Source organism: Chiloscyllium plagiosum, unplaced genomic scaffold (assembly GCF_037043375.1).
Source record: "Chiloscyllium plagiosum isolate Xiang-an unplaced genomic scaffold, Cpla_swu_hap1 HiC_scaffold_4, whole genome shotgun sequence".
Classification (NCBI taxonomy): Eukaryota; Metazoa; Chordata; class Chondrichthyes; order Orectolobiformes; family Hemiscylliidae; genus Chiloscyllium; species Chiloscyllium plagiosum.
In genome coordinates, this window is record NW_028270142.1 from 115,718,077 (window position 1) to 115,740,120 (window position 22,044).

Genomic DNA, 22,044 nt, shown 5'->3' on the forward strand with positions numbered 1-22,044 from the left:
TTTGGGAACTCCACTGATTGAAGGTATAGAGTGCACTGGTTTGAAGTATGGTCAAGCCAGATTTAATTGAGGCATTCACCACCCAGAGATAAATGAGAGGAGGCCTTCATCCCCACTCCCAACTACTCATTGTACTCTTTGCTACTTTCCCCCACCCTCCTCCCCGACCTATCACCTTCATCCCCACCCCCCATTCACATATTGTACTCTGTGCTACTTTCTCCCCACCCCCATCCTCCTCTCATTTATCTCTCCACCCTTCAGGCACTCTCCTGTATTCCTGATGAAGGGCTTTTGCCCGAAACGTCGATTTTCCTGCTCCTTGGATGCTGTCTGAACTGCTGTGCTTTTCCAGCACTACTCTAATCCAGAATCTAGTTTCCAGCATCTGCAGTCATTGTTTTTACCTTGTCACCCTGTGCAATCATGTCTTCCTGTGGCACTATTTATTACTTTAAAACATTTTGCTACTTTTCATGTTTTTAATGTTATTTGATTATAGTTAGTCTTACTACAAGAACCCTTTTTCAAAAGTCAAGACTTTTAGATTATGATTTACTTTCAAATAAGTGTCCTGTTTTCTAGCATTGTTTCTCTTTGTTCATTTTTCTTGTCTAAAAGTGAATGTTGATATAGTATGTAATGGATACTGACCAGCTATACTTTTTGTTGAGCATAAGAGATAAATTCACGTGCATGTAGGTGAATGATGGAATGAATGTTAATTCCAGTACTGTATACTCCAGTAGTCTCCAGCATCACACATACCAATTCCATTCACTCTATGTGATATCAAGAAACAGCTGGAAGTACTGGGTACTGCAAAGGCTATGAGCCTTGATAACATTCTGACTGTAGATGTGAAGATGTGTGCTCCAGAGCTTGCTGTGCACCGAGCCAAGCTGCAACACTGCAATCCATCCAATAATGTGGAAAAACTCCCAGGTATGTCTGCTGAGCAAAAATCAGGACAATCCAACACGGCCACGTATTGCTTATCAGTCAAGTCTTGATCATCTGTAAAGTGGTGGAAGATGTCATCAACAGTGCTATGAAGCAGCACTTGATTGACAATAACCTTCTCGTTAGTGCTCAGTTTATGTTCTGTCCAGGTCACTCAGCTCCTGACTTCATCAGTTTTGGTTCAGCTATGGACCAATGATCAAAATTAATTGCCCTTGACTTGAAGGCTGCATTTGACCAAGTGTGGCATCGAGGAATCCAAAAAAAAGCAGAATGGATTGTAATTGTGTGCACCCTCTCTGTTGAATTTCCACTGATTTCATTTTTAAGTTTCCCTTACACATTTCAGAGCTTCTGCTGCCTTGCGCCCTCAGTATCTACCATAAGCCTCTCTCTTTGTCTTTATCCATCCTGTATATCCCTTGATATCAAGGGTTCACAGGATTTCTTGGTCCCACCCTTTGTCTTTATTGGAATATATAGCCCTTTATTCTCCCTGTTTCCTTCTTGAATGCAGCCTACTGCTCTGACTCAGATTTACTTAAAAGTATTGGCTCCTAATTCACTCTGGCCAAATCGTACCCGACCCTATTAAAATCAGCCTTCCTCATGTTTAGAATTTTGATTTCCAATTCATCCTTGTTCCTTTTGGTAGCAATTTTGAATCTAATTCATTTTTGATCTGTGGAATTTTTTTCTGCAGAGGGCTTTTGACGCTGCATCATTAAGTAAATTCAAGGCTGACATGAATAGATCCTTAATTAGTTATGGTATCAAGGATTATGGGGAAAAGGCAGGAAAGTGGAATTGAGGATTATGTGATCAACCGTGATCTTATTGATTGGAGGGGCAGAATTGATAGGCTGAATGGTCTACTTCTGCTCCTACACTTTTGACCTTCGTGTTTTAAAATTGATAGACAAGAATTAGCCAAGGCAGTGGACATAACTCCCCACCTATGGAATATTGCCATCAGATCTTTAACATACATTTGAGAATGTGCACAGCCTTGATTAGTGTCAGATCTGAAAGCTGGCATTTCTGGTAGTGGGAGAAAGTGAGGACTGCAGATGCTGGAGATCAGAGCGGAAAATGTGTTGCTGGAAAAGCGCAGCAGGTCAGGCAGCATCCAAGGAGCAGGAGAATCGGCGTTAAGGGCTCATGCCCGAAACGTCGATTCTCCTGCTCCTTGGATGCTGCCTGACCTGCTGCGCTTTTCTGGTAGTGGGGTACACCATAGTGCGGCATTGGAACTGAATCTTTGTACTCAAGATTGGAATGTACTTTGACTCACAACTTTCCAACTCTGAGGTGAGAATGCTACCAACTGGCACATTTAAGCTTGATATGCAAATCTAGAGTGGTGACTTTATGGCCTCCATCTGAGCCTCGCAGGAAGGAACTTCCCTGGCTCCAGTCACAGTCCTGGATTCTCAGCCTCACCTGATTGTTGGCCCTAACCTCAAGCCTGCCTCCCCAGACCTCTATCCCCTCCTGATTCACTCCCTGCTCAACCTATACATTAATTGAAATAGCCTGTCGTAATAGTTCCTCAGTTGGAACTTCATCCTTTGCCCTGAATGAGAGCCACACAGTTAATCTGCCTCACATTTGTAAATTAGAAACAATTAACAAATATCCGTGTTGTCTGTATACAGAATATGATTGTATATATAACAGTGGCCTGCTTCTATGATAGTAAATCTTTTGAGTTCTTGAATTATGACTTTAATTCTGTTAGTAATTTCACGTTTAATGCATTCATTTTGACTGTTATTGATTTTAGACATGCTTGTCTATAATTCCTTGATGGAGACTTTTTTGAATATCTGGATTACATTAGCTTTCATTTAATGGGATATACACCATGTATTTATGTCACTTCTTAACATAATTTACTTGAGTATTTGGCCTATTTCTGTTGTTGCTGACAAATCCAGAGTGCATTTGGTTACACTATTTTGGAGACATGAAAAGGCTTAAGGTGCATTAGTAATATGTCTTCTTGTTCACTGTAATGAATCCAGCTTTTTCAGCAGTTCAAGGCTAGGAGGATCGGGTGATCCATTTAGAGTGGAGAGGTGTTCGATTAGGGAATATGTCTTCTAGACAAAAAAAGTATAACTTAGTTATTAGTAGAGATTAAAAGGGTGTAACCCATTGAGCATTTTAGTGTTTTATAACCCATTTTAAAGTCTTATAAATGTACTTTATAATTGGCATCTGCTTTTTAGTGAATGAGGGAAGGAAAGCATTCACTCGACCTGATAATTTAATTGCTGTTTAACCAGCTTTGTATTTGTGTGTGTGTATCTATAACGTGTGGTTTTAAGAGAAAATAGGGAGCTTCTTGACTTGCTATTCATCGTGTGCAGAGTGCAGTAAATATTGATTTGGCTGGATTTTTCAATTAAAATCACTCCACGATCACATAAAATATTACTACACATTGAAATTAGGCTTACCGATCACTTTCTGAGTCATTAAAAAAAAGTGTATTTTCATGACTTCTACTTTCACCATGCTAATAAGTATGAAGTATGGCTCTGGTCAGTTGCCCCCTACCTTTCACTGTTTAAGAGGAACAGATTGAGTAGAAGTGAGCAAGACAGAGGGTTTGATAAAATACAAGAAGCTGGTGTTTAGATTGTAATAAGCTGTAAGATGTAATAGCCAGCAGTTTAATTTGTGGTTAAGCTATCTTTTCAGATCGCATATACTGAAGTAGTCAGCATTTAATTGGTAAGGTAGTTGATTTAACAGCAAGGGAGTTGGGACCGGAAAAATGGAACCTATAAATCATTCCCTGACTTCAAATATATAGATATAATCTCAACATTAACTACATTAATAGTAGCAGAAGCTGAATTAAGAGACCCATAAAGCATTGGTCAGAAGATTATAAATTACGTCCCTCCCTCCTGCTGCACTTCATTTCCACAGCCATCCAGAAATTCAGCTTGCATGTATTACTGCTAGTGTTATGAGGCTGAATTAGCAGGGCTGATCTGCATGTTTTACAGTATAAAAACAGCAATCATACAGACTATACCTAATAATTTGTGTCTACTTTACAGAGCACCTTAAGACTTAGCTTAATCAGTTTTAGTGCTTTATTATTGATTTAAACAGGATATCAAATTGAAAGTAATTGCTCCAACATAGTAATACAGTACTTAATTTTTACTATAAGTCTTGCCTATGTTTCTAATTTCAATTTAGTTTTGTTTTCAGTCAGCCGCCCACTTATTTGAGTATTATGTATGTGTCTGTCTTTAAGACAAATTTTAGAAGCCGCTCTATTTTTATCACTTCCAATTCATTTTGTTTTCATTTTAAAAAAGCTGCTACAATTGCAAAAATTCAAATTAGCTAAAAAAATGTGTTAGACAAAAATTTATGTAATAGGTATGCTTTGACTTTCTTTTAACCCCTGTCTCAACAAATCAAGATTGGGTTGTAAGGAATCATTGTATATGCAGTAGGATAATGTAACTATGTCCATTGTGAATCGCAATTGTCAGCATTAAATGTAAAACTATTTTATTTTTACCTGTCATTTTGCAGGTAACTTTATCTCCTCATCTGTTTATTAGACTCTAACATGATAAGTGAAGTACACAGATGGAAGCCTTATCATCTTTAACTATAAAATGCCTTGGATAGTTTTGTGCTTTTATTATCAACAATATAAAGCCATATTAGATGGAAAATTGCATTGAATATATAATTGATATTGGCTTTTCCAGACCCAAATTGATATTCATTGTCAGTTCTTAGAACTGGTGCATGAACGCTAAGGCTAGACTCAGGGCTACTGTTCGCCAAAGCAATCTGCCGTATATATTTTTATGGTAATTTGCACTTGTATATGACCTATTACATAGCACACCTATAATGTGTCTGAAGAAATTTTACTACAGACTTGGAACAGATTTAGCAATTCAAGACTGGGCATCCATGAGGCACTGTGGGCCATTGCCAGCAGCAGAGTAATATTCCAAGACAACCTGCACCTTCATGGCCTGGCAAAATTCCCACTCAACCATTAGTTCAATGAAGAATGTAAGAGGATGTTCCAGCAGCAGCTCCAGGCAACCTAAAAATGAGGTATCAGTCTAGTGAAGCTGCAAAACAAGGCTACATAAGCAACAAGAGATAGACAGTGCTCAGCAATTCTGCAACTAACTGATCAAACCTAAGCTCTGAACACTTACCACATTGAGTTATGAATGGTGGTGGACAATTAAGCAACTCACTGGAGGGGGGAGGCCTTGCAAATATCTCCATCCTCAAAGATTAGTGCAAAAGGTGAGATTGAAGCACTTGTAACAGTCTTCAGCCATTAGTGTCACATGGGTGATCCATCTCAACTTTCTCCAGAGACCACACCATCACAGATGCCAGCCTTCAGCCAATTCAGTTCACTCCAGATGTTACTAAGAAGAAGTTGGAGGCATAGGTCCCATAGCCTTTGCAGTATCCTATCAATATTCTGGCAATAGTAATGAAGATTTGTGCTCTAGAACCTGCCATACTAACTATTCCAAGACAGCTACAATGCTAGTACCTAGGCAGGCTTGATGAGATAAAATTGAGGGAATTTCACCTACTGGCTGCAGTGCAATGGTTTTAGATTAGACAATGGCTTCCTGAATCAAGTGCTAATTAAATATCTGGAAGGTCTGGGGACAATCAAAAGGGCTAAGGCCATCTTACATGTTGACCAGGAAGCAATTTCACGATTCTGCAAGGCTCGCTCAGTGCCATTTGTCTTATGGACAAAAATAGATGCATAAATCAGAACGCTGGAAAGCAAAGGAATCATCAAATCAGTGCAGTTTGCAGAATGGGCATCACCAGTTGTACCAATTGTGAAGCCCAATGGTTTGGTTTGGTTTGCTTTGCCTTTTGTGGAGATTTTAAACAAACAGTAAACTGCTTTTCACAGTTGGATAAATACCCCATCCCTTGCATAAAGGATTTATATGCAAAGCTGACAGTGATTTGGTTTTGGGGGGGTGGGGGGGTTGCTTTCCTACGTATTTTACAATTACGGTTAGTTGAGGATTCCCAGACATACGTACCAATATATGAATCTACCATTTGGGGTATATCAGCCTTTACCATTTTTCAGAGGACAATGGAGAACATTTTGCAAGGTCTCAGTTCACCGTTATTGTGGGGAAAATCACAATCCTCTGAGTCAGACTTGGGGTTCAACGACAGAGTTCATTGTACAAGGAAATACCGGAGCTCGGGAGAGAAAGATACCAACAGCATAGTGGTCAGCTGCCATCCTTCTCTCAACTTGGAGCATATGTCAAGATACTTTTATACATTTTGTAATATAATAGGTCAGTGATGAAGTTATTGTCTTTGTAACATAGATTGCTTATTGTAAACATTGCAGAATCGTTGATAGTTTCATTGCAGTCATTGTCAGTTTGTGCAGCCTTTGTTCATTTCACCACGGTCATTGTCAGTTTCAGCGCAGACATTGTCAATTTCAACATCTGTGCTGAAGTCCATTACTGTAGTAATGGTTGCTAATCGCTCTTCCTTCAAAGGATGATTACTGCAGCCCTGGCTATTAGCATTTTGTACTGAGTCCTTATCAAACAGTTAGCATTTCTATCAAAGGTGTTGGCTGGATCCAGACACTTTGGCAGGCATTATACATTACTCATGTGTATTCTCTCTCCCACCCATCTGAAAATAATCAACTAGGTTGTGAGTGCATTGTGCTGGCATCCTGGTGGCCCCAGGCAGTATCTGTGTTTGCTCTGCTATCTCTCTCCATATTGTGGTCTGGCGGCCATCTTGTGTGTCAAGTGGCCAACTTATGGCTCAGCGGCCATCTTGTATGTCCCCGTGTGCCTAATGTCACCCTGCCCCATGCCATCTCCCACTTCACCACTGATCCAGATAATGTGCTAATAACAGGGAAGACCAATAAGTAGCACTTAAAGAAGTTAGACATAGTCCTTGGGCATTCCTCCCAGGTGGCCGAATGACTGAGAAGGGAAAAGAATATGTGTTCCAGGCACCCCAAGTAACATATTGGACTATAGCGTCAACAAGATACATGTCTGTACCAGAGCTGAGGTCTTTCCTTGGGGCATTGAACTATTACGGAAAGTTCATACATAAACTGCCATCCATTCTGGTACCTTTGCTTTGACTCTAAAAGAAGGGTCAGCCTTGGAAATGGTCATGTAGCCAAGTTGTAGCTTTCAGGGACGTGAAGAAACAACTATCATCCTCTAAGATGTTAGCACAGTATGATCCCAAGCAAGACCTGGTATTGACATACGACACTTCCCCGTACGGTCCAATGGAGAGGAACGTTCAATAACATATGCATTCAGGACTTTGGCTAATGCAAAGCGTAATTACGCCCAGACAGAGCAGGAGCATTTGGCAGTCGGGAAGGTCCACCAATACCTTTACAGACTAAATCTTTAATAACAATGGACTACCAGCACCTGCTAGGTCCACTTAAAGATGACAACGCAGTGCCGAATTCAGTGGTGGGCCCTGATGCTAAGTGCGTATCATTACAAATTGAAACACCATCCGGGAGGTCAAATAGCGAATGTGAATGTATTGCGAGGCCTCCCACTGACAGATACACCACCTAGTGGTACTGCCACTGGAACAGAGTGTCATTTTAAATTTTGTGGACATAGTTCCAGTCACAACTGACAATATCAGACTTTGGAGGTAGAAAAACTTGGTCCTGGCAAAACTGAAACAGCAGATTATGATGAAGGAAACTAAAGGGCCACTACAGCCAGAATTGAAACCTTTTTGGGCCAGGAGAGACCAGATCACAGTAGAGGATAGCATATTATTATGGGGAGCAAGAGTGGTTGTCCTGAGCAAAAGTTGCTGCCAGACACTGGCAAACTCCTCCAGGGTCATCTAGGATTTCTAAAATGAAGATGTTGGTGAGAAATTATGTCTGGTGGCCAGGATTAGATGCAGATACCGTCATGTTGGTGGAGCAGTGCTCAGACTGCCAACAAGGATAACAATTGCCATCAGCACATCCCCAGATTTATAGGAATGGCCCGGTGAATCCTGGATTCAGTTACATATTAACTATGCAGGCCCTTTCATGGGCTCAGTGTTCATAGCCATTGTGGTCACCCACTCAAAGTGGAGGGGGGAGGGTGAAATGGCATCAGGAACACCAGAGAGTGAGTGAATTTACTTCAGGGGACGAAGTTTGGCAGTGGCCCTACTTGGTCATCACGAGGTCAGGTCCAGTGTTGTATAAAGTTTGGATAGATGCAACAGTCCTGAGTAAGCATATGGATCATATGAAAGCAGTGAATTTGCAAACTGAGTGGGAGCAATATGTGCCCGGCTCCTTGGAACAGTCGGAAAGGCCGTTAGAGCCTGTGGGTTCTCTCTCTCCGTCATGCTTTGGAACCTGAGATGAATACAGCAGATGTCGCTGCTTTGATGCCTTTGCCACGTGAAGAAGAGAATGAATTTCTTCCAAGAGGTGGTGTGTGTATCCATGGCAGAGTCAGAGGAACCTGACATGCTAAAATGCCCTACAAGGACCTACAAGAGAAAGAACCGCCCTATGTCCTTGGATTCAGAGGAGGAATCTCTTCCCCAGAGGAGGAAGGGTGTAGCGTTGTAATGAGGTCTTCCAGGTAGACATCATAGAATGAGTTCCCTGATTGGGGCTTTTGATGTTGTCCAATCCGGGAACCCTGGCTGACAGATAAGTACAGGAGTGTCACACATCCTGTTCACTCAGCTGATTCTGGGGGAGCACGATCAGTGTCAAGCATTTTCCGAAGGGCCTGTTTCCACACTGTAAGTAATCTAATCTAATCTAATCATCATCTAAATTCCTTGTGATTTCAAGAAGGTATTTCAGTTCAGGATTCCTGAAAAGATATGATTTTATGACTGTTTACATTACTATACTTTAAAATAATTTGGAGCAATATACTATTCTTTCTCCACCAGTGTGTGACTGAGACGCTTTAGTTTCCTGCTACTCTTTCAATAGTTACTGGTTCAACTATTTTTTTCAGTTTCAGAGGTTGGAGCAGGGAAGGTGAATGTTGTGCAGAGAAAAGAAAAAATCATTAAATCTATCTCACCACAAGTGCCCTATGATCATAGATGCATCATGCTGATGTTTCACAGTAGGGCCTTACCTCCAATCATCTTGGAACCCAGTATCAATTGGACAAGACCCCACAATGTACAATGACCTGCATGCAATTAAAGAAGGACCTCATGGCAATACCAGTGGCCATAGATGGATGCCTAGTTGACTGCATATCTACTTGAGAGAAGTATCTCAGGGATTTCTATATCAGCTGCACCATGACTTCTGGGCTGATCACCATTGTTCCTGACTTACTATATCCAAAGGCTTAAGTCTCAAAAACAGAAACAGTAGAAGCAATATCACAGTAATAGTGGCATGGTGGTTAAGTGGTTAGCACTGCTACCTCACAGCACCAGGGACCTGGGTTTGATTCCCACCTCGGGCGACTCTCTCTGTGGAGTGTGTTTCCTCCCACAATGCAAAGATGTGCAGGTTAGGTGAATTGTCAATGCTAAATTGCCCATTGTGTTCTGTGCATTAGTCAGGGGTAAATGTAGGGTAGGGGAATGGGTCTCGGTGTGTTATTCTTCGGAGGGTCGGTGTGGACTTGTTGGGCCAAATGGCCTATTTCCACATTGTAGGTAATCTAATCTAATCAGTAAAATTAACATTGAAGGAACTTCCAGGCACTGGGAGCCAAAGTGTCCACACTGCCTAGTGGATTTTAAAATCCACCATACTAAGCACTTGCAAAGAAGTCCTTCTTCTCTCAACCAGGAAATCATGACTATTTAAGCATGAGCATATGAAATAGGAGCAGAAGTAGATAATTCAGCTCCTGGAGTCTGCCATTCAGTAAGATCAGGGTTGGTCTCGTTGTGTTTCTAATTCAACATTTCAATCTACTGCTGATAACCGTTGATTCTCCCCTACCTTAGAAAAAAATCTATCCACCTCTGCCTTAAAAGTGTTCAGTGACTCCACTTCGATTAGCTTCTGAGGCAGAGTTTCAAAGTCACACACCCCCCGATGAGAAAAAAAAATTCCTCTCTATTCTGAAAGAGCAACACTATCTTTTAAAAAGTGTCTCAGTTCTAGACTGACCCACAAGAGGACATGTCATTCCACGTGCACCATACCAAGATTATTCTGGATCCTGTATGCTTCAATCAAGTCAGCCCTCACTTTTCAAATTGAATTGAGCCCAGCCTGTCCAATCTAGTCTCATAAGACTCACTCGTTCCAGGTATCAATCTTGTAAACCTCCTCTGAACACCCTCAATTTACATCCTACCTTAAGTAAAGAAAGCAAAACTGCACACAGTATTTTGGACATGGCCTCCCCAAAAAAAGGGCATTCGTGAGAATTATCAAAGAGGAGTCTCCAGTACTGTGTTCAGCAGTACAAGTGATCTTTATGCGGAGCTCGTTATCTACACATGTGGGAGAGGCCAGAAACCCCTCAGACTCTGGGTTTCACGTGGGGGCCAGTTGCCCTCTTAATCACAGCTCAGATCGGAGGTCAATGACACTTTAAGTTTCCCAATAAAGTACAGGATATTTATATATACCACATCACAATGATTACATGCAACATTACATCAATGCTTGCCACATCCCCTTTAACCTATACATCCATTCCTGTGGATACACAATCAATGATGGACAACTTCATGGTCAACCTTACGCCTTCCTGTCATCTCATGATGTTTGCCAGACCCCTATCACTTGTGTTTGAGTTCTTTTTACTACATTGTATTGACCGCATTCTAGCACCAATGATTATGAACCTTCCTAGACATTTGCCGGTTGTATTGTATACTTGCTTATTACTAATGACTGCTTAAATTTGGTCATGCAATTTATATCCCTTGCTGACCTTAGTATAGAAGTTAAAAGAATGTTAATTTCTACCAATTGCTATAATGTTTATAATATCTAATATGCAGTGACTTATAAAGTTATACATAGTTAAATCTAATACTATGATTCTGTGACGAAGCTAACAATTTCAGGAGCAGTTTCCCTCTTATCCAATTTGAAGAAGTTAAACAAATTTATGCGATGACTCTATTCTCAGTGTCACAGTGACCCTGCATCACAATTGTTTTTGTTCCCCTTGCTACGTTATTTGTCTCTTGGTACTGTTACGAGGTTACTTGTTTATACTTTGCTGTTGTTCTGCAGACGGGAAAAAAAGTTGTTGCAAGGCTGTTTATCAAAATCAGTCTCTCCATCCAAGGCTAACTGTCTTCAAAAAATTTAATTCCCCAATATCTAATAAATGTAAACTTCTATTATTGTACAAATATGTGTCTACTCTATTATGTAATTATAATTATTTTAAAAAACCTCATCTCTGGTAGGTCAAGCTGTCCCTTTCTATTTCAGAGAAATTGGAAATCTCAAGTCAGATGGTTTTCATCTGAGCTGCTTTATCAGAGTCTTACTGTTTGCATTCTAGTCCCATCTTACTAAGACGCAGAGGCGTTTTTTGTCTGAGGTGAAGGCCATGATTTGACTTTGTATGAAATTCTACATCAGCTAAAACTTTTTTTGCATCAGTTTAAAAGAAAACCCATAATAGCCATTTTGTCATATTCAGCCATGGACAACTACAATGCCCTGCATAACTAAAACATAATATCCTGAATTTTATGTTCAATTTTTCTCCTAATAAATGTCAGGCTGAACTTCCTTAGCCTCCTGAGGAAGTAGAGGCATTGTTATGCTTTCTTGATTGTCACATCAACTTGGGTGGACCAGGACAGATTAATGGTGATCTTCACTCCCAAGAACATGACACTGTTCACTGTTGAAAATGTGTTGCTGGAAAAGCGCAGCAGGTCAGGCAGCATCCAAGGAACAGGAGAATCGACGTTTCGGGCATAAGCCCTTCTTCAGGAATGAGGAAAGTATGTCCAGCAGGCTAAGATAAAAGGTAGGGAGGAGGGACTTGGGGAGGGGCGTTGGAAATGCGATAGGTGGAGGGAGGTCAAGGTGAGGGTGATAGGCCGGAGAGGTCAGGAAGAAGATTGCAGGTTAGGAAGGCGATGCTGAGTTCGAGGGATTTGACTGAGACAAGGTGGGGGGAGGGGAAATGAGGAAACTGGAGAAATCTGAGTTCATCCCTTGTGGTTGGAGGGTTCCCAGGCAGAAGATGAGGCGCTCTTCCTCCAACTGTTCACTGTTGACCATTTTCACCTCAGACCTTCACCTAAACCAGAAATTCAGATGCAAAGCAATGGTATGCTTCTGGCATGTTGGTTTTCCACTGAAGTTACTGAATTGAATTGAATTGAATTGAATTTATTGTCACGTGTACCAAGGCACAGTGAAAAGCTTTGTCTTGCAAGCAATACAGGCAGATCAAAAAGTTAAGTAGCATATATAAATAAATGATAGGTAAACTACAACAAAAACAAAAACACAGGTACGGGCGAATGTTAAGAGTTTGAGAGTCCATTCGGTATTCTAACAACAGTAGGGTAGAAACTTTCGAAACCGGCTGATGCGTGTTCAGACTTCTGTACCTTCTCCCCAATGGTAGAGGTTGTAGAAAAACATTGCCAGGGTGGGATGGATCTTTGAGAATGCTGGCGGCTTTTCCTTGACAGCGGGCCTGGTAGATGGATTCTATAGATGGGAGGTTGGCCTTTGTGATTGAGCGGGCCGAGTTCACCACTCTCTGTAACTGTCTCCGATCTTGAATGGTACGGTTCCCATACCAGCTAGTGACACAATCAAGTCTAATTTCTGTTTCCCAGATCTGTGATTTTAAAAAAAGCCTACAGTGTTTGCAATGAGTAGCCCTAGAGCCTGTGCACACACAAACTCTGCAAGTTTCCTAGAGCAGCAACAGTGTTTCCTGAGAATTGACCATGAACTGAGCAGAATAAAGATGGGAGTCAATGAAAATGAAAGAATTTCAGCAAGTGGAACTTGCATTTGTCTTGTGCATTATGACAATCACACACCTGACACCGTTAAAGCATTTCACGTGATAGATGAATGAATTTTTACTTAATGTAAACCAGTCCAGCAGCCATATCGCATAAAGAATTAGGAATCACTGGTTAACCTACCCTATCTGAACCTAACCCTAGTTTGTATAGTCTGAAGGTAGAACCTCAACCCTTCTGGAAGAGCTGCCTACAGTGCAGCACCATCGCACTCTGGACCTGAGGTGTTGCTCGGTGATTGATCCAGACCAATAGGTGAATTGCAGATCTTTCTGGATTTCTGATGGGTCCAGATGGCTCCATTATGAGGGGCCCCAGGGAAACTAATGGGCTGGTACAGAAATTAATTGCTTATTTGAGGGGTTCAGTTATCCCATTGGTAATTGGACACCTGATGCCACTCCTGCCACTGATTGAATTGTAGTGGGTCCAGCCACCGACTGGAATTCTATTGCCTCCTTGCCTTCAGATATCTTATGAACGCTCACCTTCCACCCTACCAACCTTCGCATAAACCAAATCATCCGCCGACATTTCCGCCACCTCCAAACAGACCCCACCACCAGGGATATATTTCCCTCTCCACCCCTTTCCGCCTTCCGCAAAGACCGTTCCCTCCGTGACTACCTGGTCAGGTCCACGCCCCCTACAACCCACCCTCCCATCCTGGCACTTTCCCCTGCCACTGCAGGAACTGTAAAACCTGCGCCCACACCTCTTCCCTCACCTCTATCCAAGGCCCTAAAGGAGCCTTCCACATCCATCAAAGTTTTACTTGCACATCCACTAATATCATTTATTGTATCCGTTGCTCCCGATGCGGTCTCCTCTACATTGGGGAGACTGGGAGCCTCCTAGCAGAGCGCTTTAGGGAACATCTCCGGGACACCCCGCCCCGTGGCCCAACATTTCAACTCCCCCTCCTACTCTGCGAGGACATGAGGTCCTGGGCCTCCTTCACCGCCGCTCCCTCACCACCAGACGCCTGGAAGAAGAACGCCTCATCTTCCGCCTCGGAACACTTCAACCCCAGGGCATCAATGTGGACTTCAACAGTTTCCTCATTTACTCTTCCCCCACCTCACACTAGTTCCAAACTTCCAGCTCAGCACTGTCCCCATGACTTGTCCGGACTTGTCTTACCTGCCTATCTCCTTTTCCACCTATCCACTCCACCCTCTCCTCCCTGACCTATCACCTTCATCCCCTCCCCCATTCACCCATTGTACTCTATGCTACTTACTTCCCACCCCCCCCCCCCCCACCCTCCTCTAGCTTATCTCTCCACGCTCCAGGCTCACTGCCTTTATTCCTGATGAAGGGCTTTTGCCTGAAACGTTGATTTCGAAGCTCCATGGATGCTGCCTGAACTGCTGTGCTCTTCCAGCACCACTAATCCAGAATCTGGTTTCCAGCACCTGCAGTAAATGTTTTTATCTTTTTAAAATTGCACGTTTATCATCCACCAGCAAGAAAGTCTGTTATTCAGATCACAGTTCAGTTATGTTTTTGGTGTTATTAATTGAGGAAGCAAGTAATGGCTATGGCATCACAAATATATCCGATCCTTTTCTAAACATTGTGAAATCTTTAACTTTTTTTCTGAGTCTTGGCTTAGGCTAATAAAAGCTCAGTTTAGGATCAGTGTCAGCTCAACGTGTGCTCAAACCTAGGAATGGGACTGAGCACTTTTCAGACACTGCAGGTTTAACATGCAGCTAACCTGATTCTTTGTTAAACCAGAATCATTTCATCACTCTAAATCTTCCACTGTGTTGCTGCATACTCAGTACAAGCACAGGGGAGAAAATAGTACTCAAAAAGCTTAAACTGTCATAAAGTATTAAAGGTTATTTATGCAGTTAATGACTCCAGTAGTGAAATAAATTGACCTTCTCCAATACACTTTGACTGTTATTGACCACAAACTACAAAGTGATAGATACGTGTTGCTCTGGGACAATTCCTTTTCTTCCACTGGCTTTTTAAAAATCATTTGTACCCAGTCTCTCCTTGTGTTTATTATCGTCGACCCTTATTCGATGCTCTTTGTGTAGGGTTTCAGCTTGCCACACAACCTCTGAGTCAAGGTTATGGTGATAAATTCTACTGTATTGTCATTTCTATTCTGAGGAAATTGGTTTGGTGCTTTCACATTGAAGGGAGATAATTTGCTGCAGTCTTTCAAATGGATTAGAAATGGATTGAAGTTAGAGTTCATGCCTCCCATTACACTCCGCAAAGAGAAGTGTCTTAAGGCAGTGTACACACTCCAACCTTCATTATGTGCACTTAATACCTTTCTTTTTGTCATTTAATGAAATTTTCCACAGAAACATGTCTTGCTAACTAAAGCCTTTAGATTGCAAAACGTGTTTTCATGGAAGAGAAATTACAGGACGTGCCATGTCGAGGGCGGGAGAACTTTCCAAGTGCATGCCCTTTCTATTATTTCATTAGGTTTCTATTCTCTTGTATCTATAAGGCACATTTAGAAATTCATTCCCTGAATTAGGGTGGTAATTTAGTGAAGTAGTTGACACTTGTTCGAATGAAAAGTAATGCTCTGCTTCAGAATGCCTGAATTCTTGTGTCCTTGTCAAAGTAGTCTAGAACACACTTAACTTAAAGGTAGTGAGCAGACTGTGTATATCATAGCATTCACAATAAATTCATTCAATGTGAAGAGTATTTGTCTCAATCTAACATTTTTTCTTAATTCGGAATCTAAGAATGTATATTGGTTATTCAACTGAGTTTGTGAACTGTGGTCAAATACAGTTAAAAATAACCAGCTACAAATTAGACAAGAGACCAAGAATAAAAAGCAACACAGTAGTGGATGATTGGAACATACTCCCAGCAGAAGTGCTTAAAGCTAAGCTTTGTAACTTTGTGCAACACTGCCAAATAAGTGACGATTTAGGAATAGAATTCATTGTTGAAAATCGTTTTTTTGATTAAAGCTGTTAAATATTCCATTGGATAAGACAAGAGGGAATTAGAAGGTTTGATTCTAAGGGGAAGATTCGAATAAGAGGAATTTTGTCTCGAAGGCATTTGGCCAGAGTTGCTTTATTTGAAAAATATCCGGGAACTTTGCTTCATTACCTTTAATCGGGGAATATGTAAAGATGACTTCAGAAAGAAAATTGAATAATATTGTTGTGATTTTGCCCTCATTATCTGTGCACTTTCTATTACCTCAGGTTTGCCTAGTTCATGATGTACATTTTAGGATTGAGATTTTATACTGCTTTTACTACAGCCTGTGGAATTTATGAAACAGAATTTTGATCAGACCACTTTGTGTTGGAGAGGAATTTGGATCAAAAAATCTTTGAACAAAATAAATGTTTTATGAAGAAAGGCACACTTTGTCAAAGCTTTTTGCTTTGTACTCATCAGAACAATTCACAAGAAATACAAGCACTTCAAGGAAAATGACACTTTTATACTGTAAGTGAAGAGAATGCTGACTGGTTAGCATATGGACGTGTTGCTTTAGTGAATGTAGCATTTTATAACTGACAGTTAATTGCCAAGTTTTATTTAAATTGAAGCTATGTAGATCAAGGCATTACCGTGAGAAATAAACCTGGAAGTGGATGTCACATGTTTTGTTGAATTGAAACAGAAGCAAAGTATGTACATGTTCATTCTATCTGCAAAGAACTGTCCCTATGTATTAGTACACACAGTTTCTAGTATAACTGTGTCTCACTGCATGCCTGATTCACTATCTTTAATTCATTGTCAGCATAATTCTATACACTAAGAATTATTTAGAAAATCCTATATTTGAAGTTCTGCAATTGTGAGATGTTTGAATATAATCAGTACTGTGCTTGTTATGAATTGCTGAATGGATATGCTGTTTGATGCAGCACTAATCTTTGGGGCATATGACACACATACATAAGCATCATACTGACACTGAAATTCATGTATCACGTTACTCATTTGTGTGATAGGCAGAGCATTGTTTTGATCTGATGGAGTCTGGTTATCAAACAGGCTGACGATTAAAGGTTCTGATTAATCTGTTCTGTCATAAGATAGTAAAGGTTTAGTCCTTTGATAACAGTTTCAGTCAGTGCCACCCAGTATAACTTGACTGGGGAAGAAGACCGTGGTACAATTGTGAGTTGGTACTGGCCGTGTGCTTTGATCTTTCCTTCAGTCCATTATGATATATGGCATTGGGCAGATTAGAAACTCTATAATACTTAGGTGTTGGTCCAACACGAAGCAATGCAATATATGAAATTCACTAGTAGCTTTGAAGTGTGTTCACTTTTGTCCATATTTAGTTAGGTATTTGCCAGTGACTTGACAATGTCTGCAGTCTGAATGTCAAAAGTCACATGATTTGTGGTAGCCACCTTAACAGGGAGGAAGTGGGGACCGCAGATGCTGGAGATCAGAATTGAGAGTGTGGTGCTGGAAAAGCACAGCAGGTCAGGCAGCATCCAAGGAGTAGGGGAATCGACGTTTCAGGCATAAGCTCTTCATCAGGGCTTATGTCCGAAACTTTGATTCTCCTACTCCTTGACTGCTGCCTGACCTGCTGTGCTTTTCCAGCACCACACTCTCGGCTAGCCACCTTAACAGCCTGTTTGTGTCCCTTTGTTTTTAAAAATGACCGTTTAATATATTTCATACTTGTAATGGGAATGAGACAAGCTATCATTATTCCAATCCCTTGGTTAAATTCCTATCTTGCAGTTACTTCAAGTTAGCTGTTATCTTCTTAATATCAATTAGAGATTAGATTAAATCGTTTACTTCACTGAAGATATATGTTATAATGTATATTACATAATTATATATACAAAGCCAGCTGAATCTTTCAATTAGCCTTCATTTTGTAACCAGCTCCTAGCTGTCCCTAACATGTATGCACCAGTGGAGTCTGTTTATTGGCTGACTTGTAATAACCTCTAACTATCCATTATGTTTTCTTGTATGAGCAGCAACTTTAAACATTTGTTAATATGTAATACAGGAAATGAAGAATGCCATACATTAGTTGCACTAATGCTTGAATAATATATTCTGTTCCATCTCAGTTTTACTATCCTGTTCTGATCAGTCGATAACCCTTCTTGGGATGGCATTTCCATCATACTAGGAACCTCTGTGGAATCTCTTCGACATGCCCCATCAATCTATCATATGCTGAAATTGGATTCTTAAGCTCTGCATCCCATGATTTGCTGTCATCTTGCAGAACATGGGTTTAATTTTGGGTTAAACTTTGCCAGATTTTTCCTTCCACATTGAAGAATTCCCTCTAATTCAGCTGTTTCATAACTAAATTGATCCATTTTAGTATACTTGTGGGAGTTGCTGACAAGACATTTTACTGACTTGCTTTTTCATGTTTCATGCTGTAAGTTGACATTTCTGACTTGCTTAGTGGTTGTCAGCTTACAATATGGAGCCATATTTATGCTATTAAATTATTTGAATTTAATAGGGTACTAGAACTATAAGATTTAATCCATAAAGACAGATTACATAGGTTTTAAGTTTATATTTCCTTGATTATGGGGTAAACTAATTGAAATTTTTAAGATAATTAACAGATTTGATATTTTGTGTGAATAGAAAACTGTTTCAGCTGATGAGGCAATCCAGAAGAACACCCTTAAAATTTTACCTATATTGAGGTTCATAAATGATGGCAATACATACTTAAAAATATAGTGGAAATCTAGAATTTCATGTCAGTCTTATTCCACAAAAAAGTTGTTGCAAGTATATTAATGTAAATTTTCAAACTGATATGAATAAATTAATCCATTATCGTGGAATACAGAATTAAGGGATTTGGAACTCTGGCAGGTAAATACAGTTCAAATGTAGATTAGCATGATCTAATTGTTTGAGCAGGTCAAAGGAATTGAAACGTCTAATCCTGCTCCCACATTTACAACCAATATGAACTCCTAAATTAGGAACAGGAGTAGGTCCTTGGGCCCCTTCAGCCAACTCCACCAATTAATAAGATTATGATGTAACCTCAAATTCATGTTCCCACCCTACCCTCCTAATCCTTGGCACTCTTACTAGCCAAGAAACTACCAACCTCCATCTGAAAAGTATTCAATAACCATGCTTCCACCATCTCAAGATAAGAGATTTTCAAAGACTCTCAATCCTCTGAGAGAAAGTATTCCTTCTCATTTCTGTGTTAAATGGGAAAGTTCTTAGGTTCAACCTATGTTCTGAGTTTTTGTCACAGCCACAAGGTGAAACATCCTTGCAGAATCTAACTTTACAAGTCCTCTGAGGACCTTGTATATTTCAAACAGATCACTTCGTATCCTTCCTAATGCCAGTGAATACAGGTTCTGCTTACCCTTATAATTTAAACTCCAAAGCTCTGATATCTATCAAAAAAACCTTCTCTGAACTGCTTCATTCATTTCCTTTCTTAAAAGGAGACTAAGCTGAACACAACACCGCAAATGTGACCTCAACAAAATTGCATACTGTAACAACATGTTCTTACTCTTAATATTCCATTTCCCTTACAATAACCAACAAACTTCTGCTTTCCTTTCCAGTCATTTGCTGGATCTGTGCAATAGCCTGTTGTGATTTATACACCAGAGTACTCTAATCTGTGCAACCCAGGATTCTGGAATTTCTTTTCACTTAAATAATAAGTGATTTTTGAATTCTCCTTATTGACTGAATGTGTTTACATTTCCTCACATTATACGCCATCTGCTAATTTTTTGCCCATTCATGTAACCTATCTATATCCGTTTTGCAGACTCTCTCTATCTTTTGTATCATTAGAAAATCAGCCCCTTCATCCAAGTCATAATTGAGGCCCACAATTCATAACACTCATCAGATCCTGGCAACCCAAAAAATATTCTTTTGTTTTTATTTAACCTATTTTTCTGATCAGTCACTTCAGCGATATTATTACACACAGCTCTTGAGCAGGTAGGATTTGAACCCAAACCTCCCAGTTAGGGATAGGGCCACTACCAATATGGCACATGCTACTCTCTGCTTTCTATTAACTATCCATGCTACTGTGCTAACCCTTTGTCATGAGTACTTACTTCGTTTAGTAACCTTTGTGGCTCACATGCCTTCTAGATGTCTAGGTACAATACATTCACTGGTTTCTCTTTACCTGCATTGCTTATTACTTCCTTGAAGGACTGCAAAAAATTACTGAAACACCCATTTTCTTTTCACATGCCCATTAATGTGCCCATTTAGGACATAGATGAGGAAGAATCTTTTTTTTTCTGAATGTAGTCATTTACCGGTAGTTGTTTACTACAGAGAGCTGTAGAGATTAAGTTGTTAAGTATACAGATAAGGTCAAGTCACCATAGTCCTATGGGACCATAGGCCTCCATTCTTATCAGAGAAAGATGACTGGTGGTGGTTTAACCTGAGGGTCATCACACCTCCGGTGAGGGGAGAGGTTTAGAAAGACAATGCTTTTCTTGTAACCTCAGCCGGTGCAAGAATTGAACACGTGCTGTTGACATCCCTTAAAAGCATAAACTAGCAGTGGAGCCAGTAGAGCTAACGACCCCCTGTTAAGTGTATTTAAGGCTGAGATAGACACATTTTTAATCATTAAGGGAATCAATGTTTCTCTGGATAAGATAAGAAAGTGGAGTTGAGGATTGTCAGATGAGCTCCAAACTCTTTGAATGACTTCCTTTTTGCTCCTATGTTTTCTAGTCTTCTAGTCTTCTGACCTGCTCTTGCTGCCTGCGAGATTCATGCATGGCTTCAACTTCCAAAGTCAGACGTCAATGCATTCGCATGAGTGTGGAATCTTAGAGTGACTGTGCAGCAGTGAAGCTTAGTGGGGAATGTTGGACGATATCAGGGGATTCAACAAAAGTAATACCATTGAATGTCAATGGATTTTGGTTAGGTTCTCTCTTGTCGGAGATGGCTATAGCTTGGCACTTGTGTAACATAATTGTTACTTGCCACTCAGCAGCCCAATCCTGAATGTTGAGTAGGTCTTGTTTCATATGGATACAGGCTGCTTCAGTACTTGAGTTGTAAAAGATATAGTATGTTGTTCAATCATCAGCAAACATCCCAATATATGAATTTATGATGGAGAGAATGTCATTGGTGAAGTAGTTGAGATATGTTTGGGCCTCAGGCCCTACCTTGAGGAACTTAATGTCCTGGCTCCAACAACCACAAGCATGTTCCTTCATGCTAGGTATAACTCCAACAAGCAGAAAGTTTTCCCTCAATTCCCATTGACTCCAATTTTGCTAGGTCTCCTCAATGCCATACTTGTTCAAATGATTCCTTGATTTCAAGGGCAGTCACTCCCACCTTATTTGTGGAGGTCAGTTCTTATTTCCTTAGACCAAGATTGTAATGAGTTAAGGAGATTTGAGTGGTCCTTTTCAGTTAGTTTCATATCACAGCTGAATGATTCATATTATTTGCAAATATGGAGATATTTCACTTGGACCAACTAATCACCTTTTTAATATTGTTTACCAGTTTTATTTCCTGTCTCCTCATGAAGTAGCTAACTCATGTTCGGTGTTGATGGATACTGGCAGCCCTAAAATATAAATTTTCACATGTGAACCTGAGTTATTAGTAGTGGCATAGAATTCAATTTAATGGGTATTCACTCAAATATACTTCGATTATGAGACCTTGTCAACCCACCCAAATGGGGCAATAATACCTTGAAAATGGTAGGGAAATAATATACAGAAGACTGTTCTTTAATGATCTTGGAAGTGTATGTCTCGGCCTAGACATCAGGTGAGTTTTATTGGTCCTCTTTTGGAACTTGATTTGGGATAACAGTCTCAATTTATGTCTCATCAGAAAGAATGCTGTTCTAACAGAGCGCCATTCCCTCTGTTTTCCACTGAACTTCCGTTGACCTAGCTTGTGTCCTCAGTCACTGGAATAAGATTTATAAATCCATGACCTTTTAACATCAGTGCTATGCTTGAGCCAAGGCTGGTATTTTAAAGACTAATGGTAGATCCCTTA

General features: G+C 40.4%; 1 protein-coding gene across 1 annotated transcript in view; it reads left to right on the forward strand.

The window, feature by feature from the left end:
- The window catches only part of zc3h3 (zinc finger CCCH-type containing 3), a 272,870-nt gene that overhangs the window by 113,723 nt on the left and 137,103 nt on the right, over positions 1–22,044 (forward strand). The gene's annotated exons all lie outside the window — the stretch shown is intronic.